Source organism: Rattus norvegicus, chromosome 10 (genome assembly GCF_036323735.1).
Source record: "Rattus norvegicus strain BN/NHsdMcwi chromosome 10, GRCr8, whole genome shotgun sequence".
In the NCBI taxonomy this organism is placed as follows: domain Eukaryota; kingdom Metazoa; phylum Chordata; class Mammalia; order Rodentia; family Muridae; genus Rattus; species Rattus norvegicus.
The window spans coordinates 91,052,344-91,068,872 of NC_086028.1; the positions used below are offsets into that span (position 1 = coordinate 91,052,344).

Genomic DNA, 16,529 nt, shown 5'->3' on the forward strand with positions numbered 1-16,529 from the left:
CGTCGATGACTTTGAGTGACACGTGTGCCTGTGGTGACCAAAGTGGGGGACAGTCTAGAGGAACGTTCGGGCTATCAAAGGAGGAGGAAAGGCCCCCAGAAGTGGGCGCACGTGACAGCAGCAGCCACCTCGAGAGTGACATCATCCCGAGGGCGGGGCCAAACTCTTCAGGGCCTTGTCAGCTCTTGAGCTTCCTCTCCTCTTCCTCACCAAATGCCTTCGACCCCACCAGCCCAAGCCCCCTGAGGAAACCAGAAATGCCTACACGTCCTGCAACGCCAGGGCCCCCTCTGTCAGCGCAGCGCGGGGGTTCACCACCATCCTCTCTCGCAACGCCTCCCCACCCCCAGGCCGTGGAGGGGCAGGGGGCGGGGGCGCGCGCGCTCCACCACGCACGCGCCCCCACGCACGCGCTCTCCCTCCGCGCTCGCGCTCCTCCCCAACCCGGCCCGGAGGGGGCGGGGCTGCGGGCGGCCTCCGAGGGTGCGACGCCCCCGGCGCGGCGGCGGCGCTAGAGAGCGGCCGGCCGGGCGCGGGTTGCTGGGCGCGCGCTGCTCCGGCGGGGCCCGCTGGCCACAGCCGCCTCGCGCCAGCCGCCCGCCCAGCGCGGCCAGCTGCGAGCGCCGCTAGCGCGGGGCCCCAGGCGGCAGGCGCCGCGCTCCCTCCGCCGCCCCGCGCGCCTCCTCGGGCGGCCCCGCCCCCGTTCCCATCCCCCTCGCGCTCACCTCCCGGCTGTGCCGCGCGCGAGGCGGAGCGAGGCGCCCGCCGCCGCCGCGGTGCTGAGGGGCGAGCCTGTCCCCGCGCCTCCGCTGACAGGAGGACCGCTGCGGGCTGCCAGCGCTCGCCGGCCGCGAGGCCCCGCCGAGCCCGACTGAGGCGCGGATCCTCCGTGGGGCGTCCGCGGGCCGTGCGGTCCTCACCGGAGACCACTGGCACGCGGGCTTGACCCCGAGGTGCGCCGCGCCCCTCAGAGCGGCAGGTAAGGGCTGGAGGAGCAGGGAAGAAGGGTCGGTAAGGGTGAGGTGACAGGGGCGTTCTCTTGCGACGCCTCAGCTGCGGGGTTGGGGCTGGGGCGAGCGGGGAGACAGGGAAACGGGCAGTGAAGTGCCTCCGGTGTCGAAGGCGTGGGGAAGGCAGGCTGCCTCTGAATGTGGGATCGAGGGCGGCTTCGGAGGACTCCTGGGGTCTGCCACTTGGCTGTCACCGAGGTTAGTCTTGGTATTGGGTACCTGGAGAGTCTTGGATGACGGGGACCGGGATGAGATGCGAGGCAGATTGCTAAACGTGGCAGGGAATGTGGTGCAGAACGAGTTGCAAAATGTGTCCCTGAATGCAGCATAAAAGTAGTTGTGAAATGTGCCAGGTAAAGGCACAGGCTAGGCTGGCCTCCGTGGCATAGAAATGCATGGAAGAAGTGTTATTAGGGATATGAATAATTCCTTTGGGGAAGGAGGTGTACTATAATAAAAGACTAATAGGGCTCTTTGCTACATATTCTGTCGTAGGAGATCGAGAGGAGCTGCGATTTTTGACATAGGGAAAGTACCCACGTGAAAGCAAAAAAAAAAAAAAAAAAAAAGCAGATTGTCTGGTTGTGAGATGGGAAAGAAAAAAATTGGGCAAAAATCATTTCAGGTTTTGTCATCAGCAGGTAGAGCACCCATGCAATTGTAGCCTGTCTCTCGGTTCCAGGTGTGGAATGTTTAAAATGTTTCCCAGAAAACATAAACAATGATCATTAGCATTAGGAAAAGATTGGATGTCTTTCCTTCTCTCTCTGCTTCTCTCCAGGAAAACAAAAAACCCCACAAACAAAAAAAGACAACCAAGCCAAGCATCCTGACCACAATTGTGTGCTCAGGATCCTTAGGCAAAGGGAATGATTTTTCATCTGTGTCCGTGCCTTGGCTTTTACACAGGTGAAAATAAGTGGAACAAGGAAAACAAAACAATATGGTGAACAAAAGGGATAAATTTTCAGGCATTTGGAAGGGTTGGAGCCAAAAGCTATGGCAGTGGCTAATTACAGAGACTGGCAATAGTGGAATATTCTGGTATGTTTTAGCTGTTGAGATGGGATGATGAGATAAGATAAAAACGGTATACAGTAAATTGGCATAAAACGCAGCAACATGGACACTGTCAATGTAGTGTTCCTTGTAGCGTTTACCAGGTAAATCATATTAGGGATTCGAGGGAAAACCAAAAACAAATGAAACAACTGTTCCTTATCTTTCTTCCTCCTTCCCTCAACCCCATCTTTCTAAGTGTGTGTGTGTGTGTGTGTGTGTGTGTGTGTGTGTGTGTGTGTCCACATGCTGCAAAACGCTGTGACTTCATTTAAGAACATCTGTGTTTGGAGAAAATTGTCAGAACATACTGTAATTTCAAAAGTAACAAAAGACAGCTAGATGAGCTATGTAAAAATAACATGTGTATACATTGAGTATCTGTGTAACTGAAACAAAAGCAGAACTATCTGATGCGTTCACCAGGATGTATTTAATTATTAATGACACTTTAGTGTGTTATGTTGGAATTCCTATAAATCGAATTACCTGTGTGAATGTTGTTTTTATTATAGTGATTTCCCAGATATCTGAAAATTCATACTGATTGGCTTTGCCCTGACTCTAGATTCATTCATCGAGGGATCATTTCCTTCAAAATCGAAATTGGATTTTCCTTGATTAATTCTGAATTTTAGTCTTTTCTGTAGATATATTTCCCTTACCTTGAGGCTCTGTTGAGGCTAAAGAGAGAAGAAGGCCAGAAGAGAATAAAGAGCAGTTAGTTCTGTTGGGTCTTCCTGTTTTGTTCTGACTGTAAGCCATATATGTACTGCCACCCCCTACTGTCTGTAGGAAGAGGTGTTGCAGAACCCTGTTCTTTTCTTGTTCTCACTGCCCCCTTGTGTAAGGGAAGAAATTGATAGCTGCACTTTTGGGAAACAGTCTTCAGACCGTTCTTTATCACTGGAGTGGCTATGCAGATTGATTAATCACTTGTTTACTTTAAAGTGCATGGCTAGGAACATATGTTAGCCAGGTCTGAGATTTAACGTCCCTTTAGATAGTATGTGATATTAGTCGATTCTGATTGCTAAAAATGTTTACAGTATGTTCTAGAACCTGGGATTCTATTACTTCTAGTAATAGGTTACATTTATATAGCACACACTTTGTGCCAGTCCTGTACATTGTTTATACAGTTACAAAATCCTTTTGAGGTATATATTGTTATTTCCATTTTACCCAGGAGAAATGGAAACAGATCAATTTGCCAAAGATTATGTAGCTGGGAATTGGAAATGCTGTTTCAATTTAGAAACTCTGCCTCCAGACTCTGGCTGCAGACTGTCCTTCATCACTCTCTTGGATTGTCCCCTCACGTTAGGATTGACAAGATGTACTGGGCTTAAAATGCACAGATCCATCACAAAGCAAATACTTCAGCTGTGGATAAACTGTCTACACCTATGTAAAGAATGATTATAGTGAAAAATTTCTTTTTAGGTATTTGTTTTTAAATTCTTTTTCTGTGATTATAAGCAATAAGTTTTCTTATTCAGAACTTTTCATGTGGTTAAAGGCATATCTATAGCCATGTTTTCTTTGAGGCGGATCTTTAGAGATAAAAAGTTACATGCAGGTAGTTTGATACACACATATACCTCATGGTATTTCTAAAAAAAGGACGGGTAAACTTTTATTGCTAAGTTTATTTGGAAAATCAAGAAGAAATTATTTTTCCTACATACTTACATTTTAGGATCTTTGTTTTAATGGGATTAGCAAAAGTGGGTTGGATCTTTTGAATAATCAACTCTTCCAAACAAATGTTTGCTCAGATTTTTCTTAGCACTTAAACCATGGTTTTATAGGTATTACTTATGCACAAAGACGAATAAAGCACAAAGAACAATAGTGCACTCCACACTCCTCACATAGCCTCACTCGTTTAGAAAGTAGGCTGTCATCTCTCACGACTGTGATAATTGTTTTCTTTGCAAATCATTTCTGCCATTCTGTTCACAGAAATGTTTTCTGGTTACCTTATGTCTCACATAGCTCATGTAACCAAACACTCTTTTACTTTGATATACATTTGTTGATATTATGGGTATTTAACGTATTAATTATGGACAAACCATTTCAGGATATAAAACTATATAACTTCTTATCCTCAAGAAATTGATTGAAATATAGACTTAGACTTGTACTGATAGACTTGAAGTTTGTACTGATAATATTTTACTTGTAATTTGGTTTGCATTTTTACTGTAAAAATTTATTAAACCTTCAGTGGTTTATGATAGTATCATTGACTTTTTTTTTTTTTGAAACAGCCCCAGTTGACACTGACTTATCCATTCTGTTGTGCGTCCATAGTGATAGATATTATTAAAGGCATGTGCCGCTTTGTCTGGCTGTTATTAATATTTTTCCTCCAGTGGTGCTAGAGATTAAACCCAGGGCCTTGTGTTTACTAGGCGTATATTCTTTATATTAAGCTACACTCCCAGCACTTCACCACTGAATTTTACTCCTGCCATGCTAGCTTTCCTTTCTTGCTATAGTTGACTTTATCCCGTTAGTATTTCCTAAATAATTATGATTTTTTGAATGAAGAAGGAAGTGGACTCTAAATAGGAATATACTAATAACAGGAGTTCCAAAGGGAAATACTGAAGTGGTTGATACTGAATGTATACTGTAATAATTATGCATTACAATGTATAAGATTCTTTGTCATATTATTTTTTCTTCTTGAAATACAGTTAAAATCTGAGGGAAACTACTTGGGTACTCTAGCTGAATTATACTGGTTCAGATTCAGAATCACCCAAAGTTAAGGAGAATATTTTTACTGATGGTACCCAGATTCCTTTCTAGTACTTAGAGCAAGCTGGTACAGGTGGCTGTTTATTTTTCTAACACAAATCTGAGCAAGGTAGCAAATACTGGAAGCTAGCTTAAGTATTAGACATTTCTTTTTTTCTCTGTGAATTAATTGATAACTTTTTAAATATTTGCTTAATATGCCTACAGTCATGAAATACTATTATTTGATAGGAAGATAATACTGTAAAAATAAATTTTTATGCTTTATTATATTATGAAGACTGTCTCTTGGCTTATTTGAATTGCACGTTTTCTAGTAACATACTAAATGAAAGTTATTTAAGATCAAAACAACAACAACAACAACAACAACAACAACAACAACAACAACAAAAACCAAACCAAACCAAACCAGAACAAGGAGCTAAGGTAATGGAGAATAAAATCCACTCAGGGATAAGCTGTGTCTGTGGGCTCTTGAAGCTGTGGAGAGAAACATTGAAAGTTTAAGGCTTAGAAGATGTGTTTTCTATTCAGAGTTCATTTTTCTCTTAGAGAATGTCTTACTGTGAGTCTTATGATCAAAGAAATTGTAGATGGAGAGCCAAGAACTCAGTGTCTGAGTTTCAGACACGTACACAGGTTGTGGATGTGGAAAGAGGAGGGACAATATTACTCCAGAAAGTTCTAAGTAATTGTAGTACCATAATTATTTCCAGAAGCACATTTCTCTTGTTAGGTCATTTGCTTTTGAGTTGTAGTGCAGAAACATGGGCCATTTTATGTGCTGGGCAAGTGTTTTTGAGTTACATCTCTATCTCCACCCCAAAGAGAACATTTGAAAGCTGTGTTTGTGGATATGAAAGGATCAAAGGAGTTTTGTGGGCCACACCAACGTATCTTGCTGTCTTCAGCTTCTGTCTGTCCTTCTTTAGTCGATGATAAATATGATCAAGTTTAAGAGACAAAGGAATTAGGCTGATGCTAGTCTTTATCACACTTTATTTTTTTTCTCCCCATAGAATCAGTTTCTATTTTTTTTCCAGTAATGGTAAACACAACCTCTCTAGTGTCTTTTTATTAGAACTCAAGTTAGTCTGCTATCAGTCGCCTAAATTAAGCTATTGCATTTTAGTCAGTCTTCTTGGCGTGCTAAAAAAAAAAAAAAAAAAAATCAGATTGCCTGGAAGACTGCTTTACTCTTTATGTGCCTTTCTTTTGTAGGTCCTTCCACATTGCTGTCAGAGTGATATATCTGCACCCCCCTCTGTTAGTGGTGATAGTAGGAATGGGGTGTGTGTGTGTGTGTGTGTGTGTGTGTGTGTGTGTTGCATACACATGGATATGAAGTATACACCTGTGCATGTTGAGGCCAGAGGAGGGCAGCGGATGTTTTCCTCTGGTGCCCTCTTCTTTCCCTTGAGATAAAATGTCTCGTTGAACTGGAAGCTTGCCTTTTTGGCTAGGCTAGCCTTGCCAGGCCAACTTTGGGGATCCATCTGCCTCTCTCTCCTGATGCTGAGGTGCAGGTATATGTGGCTATAGCTTGTATTTTCTAAGGGTGCTGGAGATTCAGACTTAGGTCCTCATGCTTGCACAGAAGCTGCTTTTACCCATTGAACCATCTCCCCAGCCCCAGAATGACAGTCTTACAATTTTAGCTGTTCATTTTAGTTTCTTCAAACTTTAGTGCTCCTCATTAGAGGAAAAAAAAAATCAAATGGGAGCTCCTTAGCAATCAACGAGTTAATTAATGGCTTTTCCTTGCATCTTTTGACTTACTACTTGTCATATTTGTCTTCAAGTTACTCAGTAATTCTGAATTCCTTTAATATATAAAAATCTCCTAAATTTTCATATTTTATTTTGTATAAAGGTCTCTTTGCCTTGTACTACCCCTCCCCTTTCCTTTGTTCTATGGGCAAATTCTTAACGTCTTGGCCTAAAACAGAATCTTTTGAGTGAAGAAAGTTATTCTTATTCATCTAGTTGGGTTTGAGTGTGCTATTCTGTCTTCTCTATGTGACTGCCTCATCGCTAACCTGTTAGATTTCTTTAGGCAGGACCTGTGCCTTTTCAACTTGTATTTTGCATCAGTATAGTTAGTGCATAGTGGGTACTCCTTGTCCACTTCCTGAGAACAGATTGAAACGTCAGATTGAAACGTCATCCCATGCCAGCATGGTGGCACTTGCTTTTAGTCCCAGCATTTGGGAGGCAGTGGAGTTATGTGAGTTCAAAGCCAACATGGTCTACAGAGGGACTTCTGGGACAACCAGGGCTACATGACAAGACCCTGTCTCAGGATAGTATAAACAGTATGCATACATATACCTAAATCTAAATATTCTGACTAATAACTTAGATTGTAATTAAGATTGTCTCTACAGGTAACCAAATTTTGTCCTTTTAAAAAAATATTTCCTGGGGTTGGGGATTTAGCTCAGTGGTAGAGCGCTTGCCTAGCAAGCAGAAGGCCCTGGGTTCGGTCCCCAGCTCCGAAAAAAAGAAAAAAGAAAAAATATTTCCTAGGAGAAAGATTAGAAGGTTGTCTGTGTGAGCTTGAGCCAGATTACTTTCTTATGTACTATAGAGATTGACCAACTATACTGTGGGCTAAATCTAGTGTATCATCTATTTTTATGTGTCCTTCAAGGTAAGAATAGTTTTTAGATTTTTTTTTTAAGCGGCATAGCTATGCTCATTTGGTTACATATTGGCTGTGGCTGTTTTTGGGTCAACAGCAGAGTCTAGTAGTTGCCATAGAGACCGTATGGCCTACAAAGCCTAAATATTTACTTTTTAAAAACTTTGCCATTCCTTGGTTTATTCTATAGTCTATGCCCTTAGTGTTCTTTTTGACTGTTAGGAGTTATATATGTCTGTTAGGTTTTTACAGAAAATACCTGCTTGCATTTATTGAGGAAATTTACTACTTTTCCTCAGTACTGCTTACTTGAAAATCCCCTGTTGTACTTCTTTATAACATGTGGTGTGCCCCATGTCTCCCCTCCTCCCAGTCCCTTAAACTGAGACAGGGTTTCTCTGTGAGGCCTTGGCTGTCCTGGAACTCACTTTATAGACCAGGCTGGCCTCAAACCCATAGAGATCTGCCTGCCTCTGCCTCCTGAGTGCTGGAATTAAAGGTGTGTGCTGCCCCTCCCAACCCCCACTGCCGTTGGGCTATATGTCATTCTTAATACATGTAACTCTGAAGTCATTCTGTGTTTTTGTTTTTTTCTTAAAGAAGCATTCCGAGCACAACCATTTGCGGTAGTAGACACCTTTAATCCTAACACTTAGGAGATGTTAAGCCTGGTCTACAGAGTGAGTGTAGCCTAGCCAGCTATATAATGAGACTCTGTCTTAAGGAAGAAAAAAAAGAAAAAGAAAAAAGAAAGAAAGAAGTGTCCCAAGCAGAGAAGAGTTTGGAACATAGAATAGTTTTTTCTGCTTAGACTTGTTTCTTGTGTATTTTTCATAAAAAATTATTATGTATATATGTTTGTGTAGATATTTGTCTTTGTAATATATAACAAGGGTTGAAAGTACATTAGTTATTTTGAAAAAAATGGGAGCATTTTTAGGGTGTGTCATTTTTCTTAGGTGTTTATTGACTCCTTCCATGTGTATTTTCAGATTTTTTATTACTATTCTCTTTAAGTTGAGGGCAGAAATTTACTATTTTTTTAATGGTTTTGGTTTTGTTTTTTGTATTTTTGAGACAGGATCTCTCTGTAGCTCTGGCTGTCCTGGAACTGACTGTGTAGACCAGGATGGTTTCGAACTCATAGAGATCAGGTGCTGAGATTAAAGGCATGTACCACTAAGCCCAAGTTAGAAATTTCATATTGTTTTTTCTGTGTCCTATATTACTCCCACCTCTGAAAAATATAGTTAAAAACATGTAGCATATTAACTCGTATTTCCATTTTTCTAAAGTTTTACTGTTTACAGTTTACTGTTTTCCTTTGTGACAAAGAAAGGCGTTGTGAGAAAGTTTATATGATTTACATGCTCATTTAAAATTTTAGACTTAAAGCATTTTTACGTGTGTGTGGTAACTGCATGTGTGTGTATTATATATATGTGGGCAGGTTGCATGGGTGGTTGTGGAGGGCAGAAGTTGATGTTGAGTGTCTTTTTTGATTATTTTCTACTTTATTATATACTGAGGCAATCTCTCATTTGTACCCAGATCTTGCTGATTTGGCTAGTTTAGCTAACCAGCTTGCTCCAAGGATCCTGTTTCTTCCTCCCACATGGTAGAAATTACAAGCAGGCCACTATCCCTGCCTGGCATTTCCCTGGGAATTGGGGATCTGAACACTGCTCTTTATGCTTTTACCTGCCAAGATATCTCCCTAGCCCCCAAATGTTAACTTTTATAAATATTAGCAAGATTTTAGACATAAAGTTTACAAGGAAAAGTGTGACCTTTATTTGTTGCAAATATCTTTGAAGCAGTAGACACACATTTCTTCATCTTAAATTTATGAACATATCTATCTGGTCTTAAAGATAGGCATGGAGGAACATGGTCTGATTTTTTAATTGTCCTAGAAGCACACCGTAAACTGTGGATTTATTTATATTAGGTTATATTTATTGAACTTGGAAAGAGTGTGTAGATAGTATATGGTTTAGTCACTTTATACTTGGAGAATCTACTTCAGATCTTAATAAATATTTATGCCAAAATGAAGGCTGTGTCTTCTTAACCTTTGTTCTTAATCTTGTATGGAAGATGGGGAATGTTCCAGAAATTTCTAGTTACTGGTCTGTGGAGGCTTAATAGGTAATTTGCTATGTTCTAGAAGGCCATTTCTGTGTCAGTGCTAAGGAACTGTAGTGTTCCTTAGGCTTTTAAAGTTGGGTGGTGGTGAAGACATTTAGCTCTTGTAGACCAGAGGAACAAAGACTTAGTAAGGCACATAAAAAAATAATTACTGTCAATTGCCTATTTGCAAATCCTGCTTTACCATTGATCTTTCTTCTTTTTCTAGTCTTTTTTGTTTATTTATTATTTTATATATATGAATACACTGTCGCTGTCTTCAGATGCACCAGAAGAGGACATCAGATCCCATTACAGATGGTTGTGAGCCACCATGTGGTTGCTGGGAATTGAACTCAGAACCTCTGGAGGAGCAGTCAGTGCTCTTAACTGCTGAGTGGTCTCTCCAGCCTCCTTTTTCTAGGGTTTTAAAGAGGAAGAGAGACTTTCTTTGAAAGTTGTTAGATATTTCTCGTATTAAAAAGTGACAAGACTACTTAAGAATCATGTTCAGTTTCAAAGGCCTTCACTGGAGTATAGAGGTATAAACCTGTTTGTCATCCCAGTACTCAGCAGCTTGAGGCTAACCTACACTACATAGTAAGAGCCTGTTTAAAATAAACAACACAACAAAGGAAGCAGCTTTAACTTTCTGCAAAAAGAGACCAGTTGTGTAGTAGAAAGAACATACATTATTTTTAAACTAGTAAAACAGGTGTGAATTATTGCTCTGTCACTCACCAGCTGTGAAGGACTTTTTAGAAAACTTACCTTGACAGGGTTTTATGAAGAGACAATTCTGGAATTTTGGTTTCTTTAAAAACCACAGAAATATTATAAGAATGTTTTTATTTTGATCCCAGGTGTGGAGATGTGGGACTGTTTTGATTTACCTCGTGCTCTAGCTTAGGCATGGTTTTGCCACCTACTGATAACTTCTGTGATTGTGTGACACTTGGAATTCTGGGAACTTTTAAGAGGGTATGTCAATGCTAGGCCTGATAGGCTGTGGTTAGTGGTTGGTGGTTCAGGGCAGTTGGTTGGCATTTGTTAGTAGTCAGGCTCAAAGAAGAAACAATAGGAAAGAAACTAGATTCAGGGAATTCACCCTCTCCCCCAACCTTCTTTCTCTCTCATCTGGTGATAGGGTGAAACTGAGGTATGAAGGTGGGACAAAAAGAGCCCACAATATAGCAAAGGCAAGCTACAGTTCAGTTCTATGGTGGTAGGATGGAATGATCTAAGTGAGAGCGAGAGCACAGTGTTTCCTGACACAGTGAGGCAGGCGATAGTTTCCCCAGTTCAGTCACGTAAATGTTTTCAGCTTTTACAGACATCTGTCCTTATATTTTGAGTGATTGGATTTTGCTCTCCTACCAGTGCTTCCCTGCCACTGACCCAGGTGGATAGTTTTTGTAGTTATTCTGTTTTTCTAAAATATATATGTATATATGATTAGACAAGGCGAATTGCTTAAAGCATTTACTTCTGTAGCCCTTACTTAACAATGACAACAGAAATACAATCCACTATATAAAAATATCCTGAAAAACTTTTGGTCTTTTTTCTGTGGTATGGATAGTTGCTCAGAATCTCAATTTTGGGAATATAGCTCAGTAGTGGAGTGCTACGTTCAGTCTTTGGTAAGAGAAGAAAGAGAGGGGAGAGAGACATGGAAAGTGGTGGGGGGAGGCAAGGTGAGAGGGAGAATGACTGCATAAATCAATACTTTTGTACGAATTTTAAAATAAAAGTATAGTTTGTCTCGGGTTGGCAGTGTCTGTCTCTCAGTTGGTAGTGCTTGCCCAGGGTGCGTGAGGCACTGGTTTTGACCCCAGCACCACATAAGCAGTGTGCTGGTGCAGCCCTGTAGTCCCAGCACCTGGGAGATGGAGGCTGGAGGTTAAGAACTCAACGTTCAGAGTCATTCTTGGCTACATAAGAAGTTCTAGTAAAGTTTGTCTTGAAAACATATCACTTAATGCCCTTCAGAAAGATCACTTTTATGCAGTTTCCGTTATGTTGTTGCACATTTTAAAAATAGTTGTAAACAGCTGTTAATTTTTATTAACTATGATAGGCAATGGGTATTCCACACTATTCTGATTTTTTAAAAAAATATATGACTATGACCATTAAAATAAACAAACAAGGGGTAAATAAAATATTAATATTTTCCTCTCTTAGAGCCTTCCCTTTTCTACTTAAATTCCTGTGGCAATAGACATTAGCAGATATTTGGATCTTTTTGTTTAAAAGTATATAAGCAGATACACATACATTTATAAGCTTTTCCAGTTAAATAGAGGATCATATTATTTACATTGCTCAGTGACTTACATTATTTATTTAGCCATCTATCAGAGCTCTCTTTCCTGGTTTAGTAAGTGGAATTCTGATTTTAAAAAGCTGAGTTCTTATAGCTCATAGCACCATCATTTATTATCCAACTGATGGATGTTAAAGGTGGTTTTTTTGGTTCACTATTATTAACTATTGGGGTTTTTAGTCCACTTTTTTGACCAGAGAAGCAAGCATTCTAAATAAAGTAGTAATAAAATAAGTCCAGTTATACATTTAAAAGACAGTATAACATGATCAGGTAGGTTTATTCTAGGAGGCAAGGACATTAAAATATAAAAACTATAAAACATCTTATTAAATGACTAAAGTTGTAGCTTTGCGCAGTGGCAGTATCGTAGCCAATGAGGTTTATCCGAGGCGCGATTATTGCTAATTAAAAACGACTAAAGTTGTAAGATTTAAAACTATATTACTATCTTGGGGGAAGTTGGCAGGTTTTGTAATTGTAGACAATGCCATGAGCACGCCTGCCCCTGAGAATGACAATTTCGTTTTATACAATTCTTTGGTCTTTGACGTTGATAGACTGGTGCTTATTTTGGAATCTTTGGGGGTTTTTGTTGATGCTTTGTCTCTTACTGCTGACCTGCACTAGAGCCTGATATCTGGCAGTGCAGACCCACAGCATCCCAGAGACTGCTGTGAATGGTGTTGGTGATAATCCTTAACAAGCACCCTGTTGTCCTCTGTACAGATTGTCCTGGAAATGCTGGTCTGAATCCTGTTTTCAAAGGCTTTCCTTGTGCTCACTTACAGTACCTGATCTTCTGTTGCTGTGATAAATCATTCTTACCAAAAGCAGTGTGGGGAGGAAAGGATTCATTTGACTAATACTTCCAGGTCACAGTCAATGAAGAACGGAAGTCCAGTCAGAAACTCAAGGCAGGAATCATGGAGAAGTGCTACTTACTAGCAGGCTCACTTGTCCATGGTAAATTAGCTTTCCTAGATAGCTCAGCCCTTCCACATTAATCATCAGTCAAGATGATCAGTCATAGTGATGCCAACGGGGCAGTCTATCTGGACAACTCCTTACTTGAGGTTCCCTCTTCCCAGGTGACTCCAAATTGTGTCAAATTGATGGTAAAAACAAACTAGCATAGTACCCAGTGACATGAATTCTTTTACTTTATTGGTACTCCTTATTGTTTTTGAAGAGACTCTTAGATAGCTCAGGCTAGCCTTGAACTTCTTATCCTTTTTCCTCCCCTTCTCAAGTTGCTAGGCTTACAGATGCATATCATCACATACACATTTATGTGGTGGTAGGGATCGATCCCAGGGCTTCCTGAATGCTAGGCAAATATTCTACCAACTTAGCTGCATCCTCAGGTTCTACTAGTAACCTTTCATTATTGCCCTTTCCACCCCATAACACTCATTTGTCTTTCACTTCTTTTCTGCTAGCTGGATTCTCTGCCTGTCATAGTTGTTCTTTTGAATCTGTGTTCAGCCCATTTGGACCCTCACCTTTGGTTGTTCTTACTCTGTAAAACATAATGCCAGTTAGTACTGTGCTATCTGTTTTATGGTTATATGCTTACAAGGAACGATTGCTGGAACAGAATAACTTTGTAGACTTAAATTACTGCTCAGTCTCCAACAACTTTAAATTAATTTAGTACTGCCCAGCTCTCCTATATTACTCTGGTTCTTTTATATTCGTGTTCACATAAGTGGTTACGTTTTTTTCCTTGACCTCAGACTTCCAGCATTTTCTTTCCACCAAATTCCTCTCAGTACTAAGAATAGAAACAATCTCCCTCTCCCCTGTGCCTTTGCAGCGTTAGCCATGAATTAACCATCTTTCCTTTTTCCAAAGGCTGTTCCTTTCAGTTGCCCACCAAAGTACATTTGCTTTCCTACCTTTTCAAGGACATTGTTCTGTATTTTTTTTCCTAGACCACTGCTAATAGCTTAAAAACATTCCAGTTCCTTTAAGTTTAAAGAGACTTGGGGTTGGGGATTTAGCTCAGTGGTAGAGCGCTTGCCTAGCAAGCACAAGGCCCTGGGTTCGGTCCCCAGCTCCAAAAAAAAGAAAAAAAAAAGTTTAAAGAGACTTTCCCATGATCATTTCTTCTATCTACCATCCTCCATTTTTTCTTCCATTTATACTAGATGTCACAGAAGGATAATAAGTTATCTTTATTCCCCTGTCTGATATTTTTCTTTTTATAGCTTTCTTCTAAATGTATAATTAAATGATTCACTGATAAATGTATAGAGTTGAGCAGTCATCACAAATTAATTTTAGAATGTTTCAATCACCTCAGAAAATTTTCTTTAACTTGTTCGTACTCAGCTACTGTTCCTGTAGGCTATGTTAAACTGTGGATCATGATTCCATATGGGGTTACAGAGTGAATGTAGGGATCATGAAAAATTTAACAACATTAAGAAACATAAGAAACATTTCTGAACATACAGCAACCAAAAATGAATCAAAATTCAATGTATCATGAATCCAAGATGATTTCAGTAGGCTTGCTCATTGTATCACTTCATTACAACCTTGGTTTTGAACATACAACTTGTGCATTTTGGAGTGTACATGCCATGAAAGCAGTGAACTCCAGTGAACAGTCTGACATATTGACTTACATTTGATATTGTTGTATGTTGGAAGATCCTGCTGTTTAAAGGGTGGTAGTCTACCCTGTTGGGACAGCTTCTTTGAGCTCTGCACAAAATGGAGGATTCCCTTTGTCAGGAGGGCTTGTCTTTGCCAATGTATCTGGGGAGCCCCACAGCCACTCTACCCGAGGAATGTCTTGTAATCCTTGGTGAAAATCCAGGTTCAACTTCCTGGAGTGCCTTTCCAAGCAGATGAGGTATCCCCAGTACCTTAAACCTCAGCCAGTGAAATTTCACTCTAAGAAGAACCCCTTCCCATTTTCCAAGGTTTATATGTTCATGCCAAATAAAGAGCACAGGTATTTTGGTTGACTATTGTCTAAAAGAGCTGTTTTCCAAAAGAGTTGTAACCCAGAAGTGCAGGATGGGAATCCTGCTGACCCACCCATTCAGACTTTCAGTCATCTTTTCCTGCTATGTGTGCACCAGGGCCTGGACATCCCAATGGAAAGATCAGACCTTAGAATTCAGCTCTGCTCTGTTCTTTCCCATCGGGTGTACAGCAGCACCTGGATACCCCAAGGGAAGAAGTGAGAAAACGGACCAGGTGTATGATATGATTTGGATGTTTTTCTTTTCTCTGTATATATGGTTTTCTGTACTCATAGAAAACAGTAGTTTAATTATGGGAAACAAGACTTTTAATATTGTCCTACTGTCATTTTCATCATATTATCAATTTAGTATTGTATTTCAATTTAGGTTGCATTGTGTTAGAATGTGGATTTTAAAAATTGTTGAGCCATTGACTTTAAAAGAGTATTAAATGAATTTGGTTTGGGAGAAAGACTTATTTAGGGTTTCTATTACTGCTATGAAACACAGTGACCAAAAAGCAAGATGGGGAGGAAAGGGTTTATTTGGCTTACACTTCCAGATCACAGTTCACAGATGAAGACAGGAATTCAAACAGGGCAGGAGCTGGTGCAGAGGCCATGGAGGGGTGCTGCTTACTGGCTTGCATCCTTTGTCTTGCTCAGCCTGCTTTCTTTTTTTTCTTTTTTTTCTTTTTTTCGGAGCTGGGGACTGAACCCAGGGCCTTCCGCTTGCTAGGCAAGCGCTCTACCACTGAGCTAAATCCCCAACCCCTCAGCCTGCTTTCTTATGGAACTCAGGCCAACCAGCCCAGGGAAGGCATCACTCAAAATGGGTGGGACTCTCCCTCCATTGATCACTAATTGAGAAAATTCCCTACAGCTGGCTCTCATGGAGGCATTTCCTCAACTGAGATTCCTTCCTCTCTGATGATTCTCACTTGTGCCAAGTTGACACAAGACCAGCCAGTGCAGACATAATTCCCAACGATCTCTGAAATGGACCTAAGTGTACCTTTGTCACTTTATGCTACATATTTATGTAAAATGGTATTCTTAGCACTGACAGTAAAGCTATTGATCAGTTAAGAAAAATCCCGAAGGTAACGTATATCATGTAGTCAACTATTCAGCCAAGATTTTGTTTTTTTTTTTTTTTTTTTCCGGGGCTGGGGACCGAACCCAGGACCTTGCGCTTCCTAGGCAAGCGCTCTACCACTGAGCCAAATCCCCAACCCCTTGTTATTTTTGTAAACATAAACAAGCACATCTATCTTCGTAGAGTACAAATTTGCTTTGTCTTTAATAAAGGCAAAATTATAAAAGAATTATATTAAATGCCTTTATGGTTTTTTTTTTAATCATAGAGTGTTTTGATTTGTATACCCACTTTAATGACCTATACACCGGGATTGTGTAAAGTTTTTGTAAAAGAGATCATGAAGCTGACTGAGACAGATGCAAATACTTACACCTAACCATTGGATGGAAGTTGGGGACCACTATGGTTGAATAAGGGGAAGGATTGAAGAACCTGAAGGGGAGAGTGACCTCATAGGAAGACCAGCAGTATCAGCTAACCCAGACCCCAGGGAG

General features: G+C 40.7%; 1 protein-coding gene and 1 pseudogene across 12 annotated transcripts in view; both read left to right on the forward strand.

Annotated features, from left to right (window-relative positions):
- Positions 1-516: 516 nt before the first annotated feature.
- Tanc2 (tetratricopeptide repeat, ankyrin repeat and coiled-coil containing 2) overlaps positions 517-16,529 on the forward strand; it is a 320,432-nt gene continuing 304,419 nt past the window's right edge. For 8 of the 12 annotated variants that reach the window (XM_039086147.2, XM_008768351.4, XM_039086149.2 and 5 more), the window contains exon 1: positions 842-979. The gene's annotated coding sequence lies outside the window, so the exon portion shown is untranslated. Of the gene's footprint in view, positions 980-16,529 lie in introns of all 12 variants that reach the window. The other 4 variants (XM_039086155.2, XM_039086153.2, NM_001191653.1 and 1 more) reach the window with 3 other exon arrangements.
- LOC120095493 (U4 spliceosomal RNA) lies at positions 12,298-12,449 on the forward strand (annotated as a pseudogene).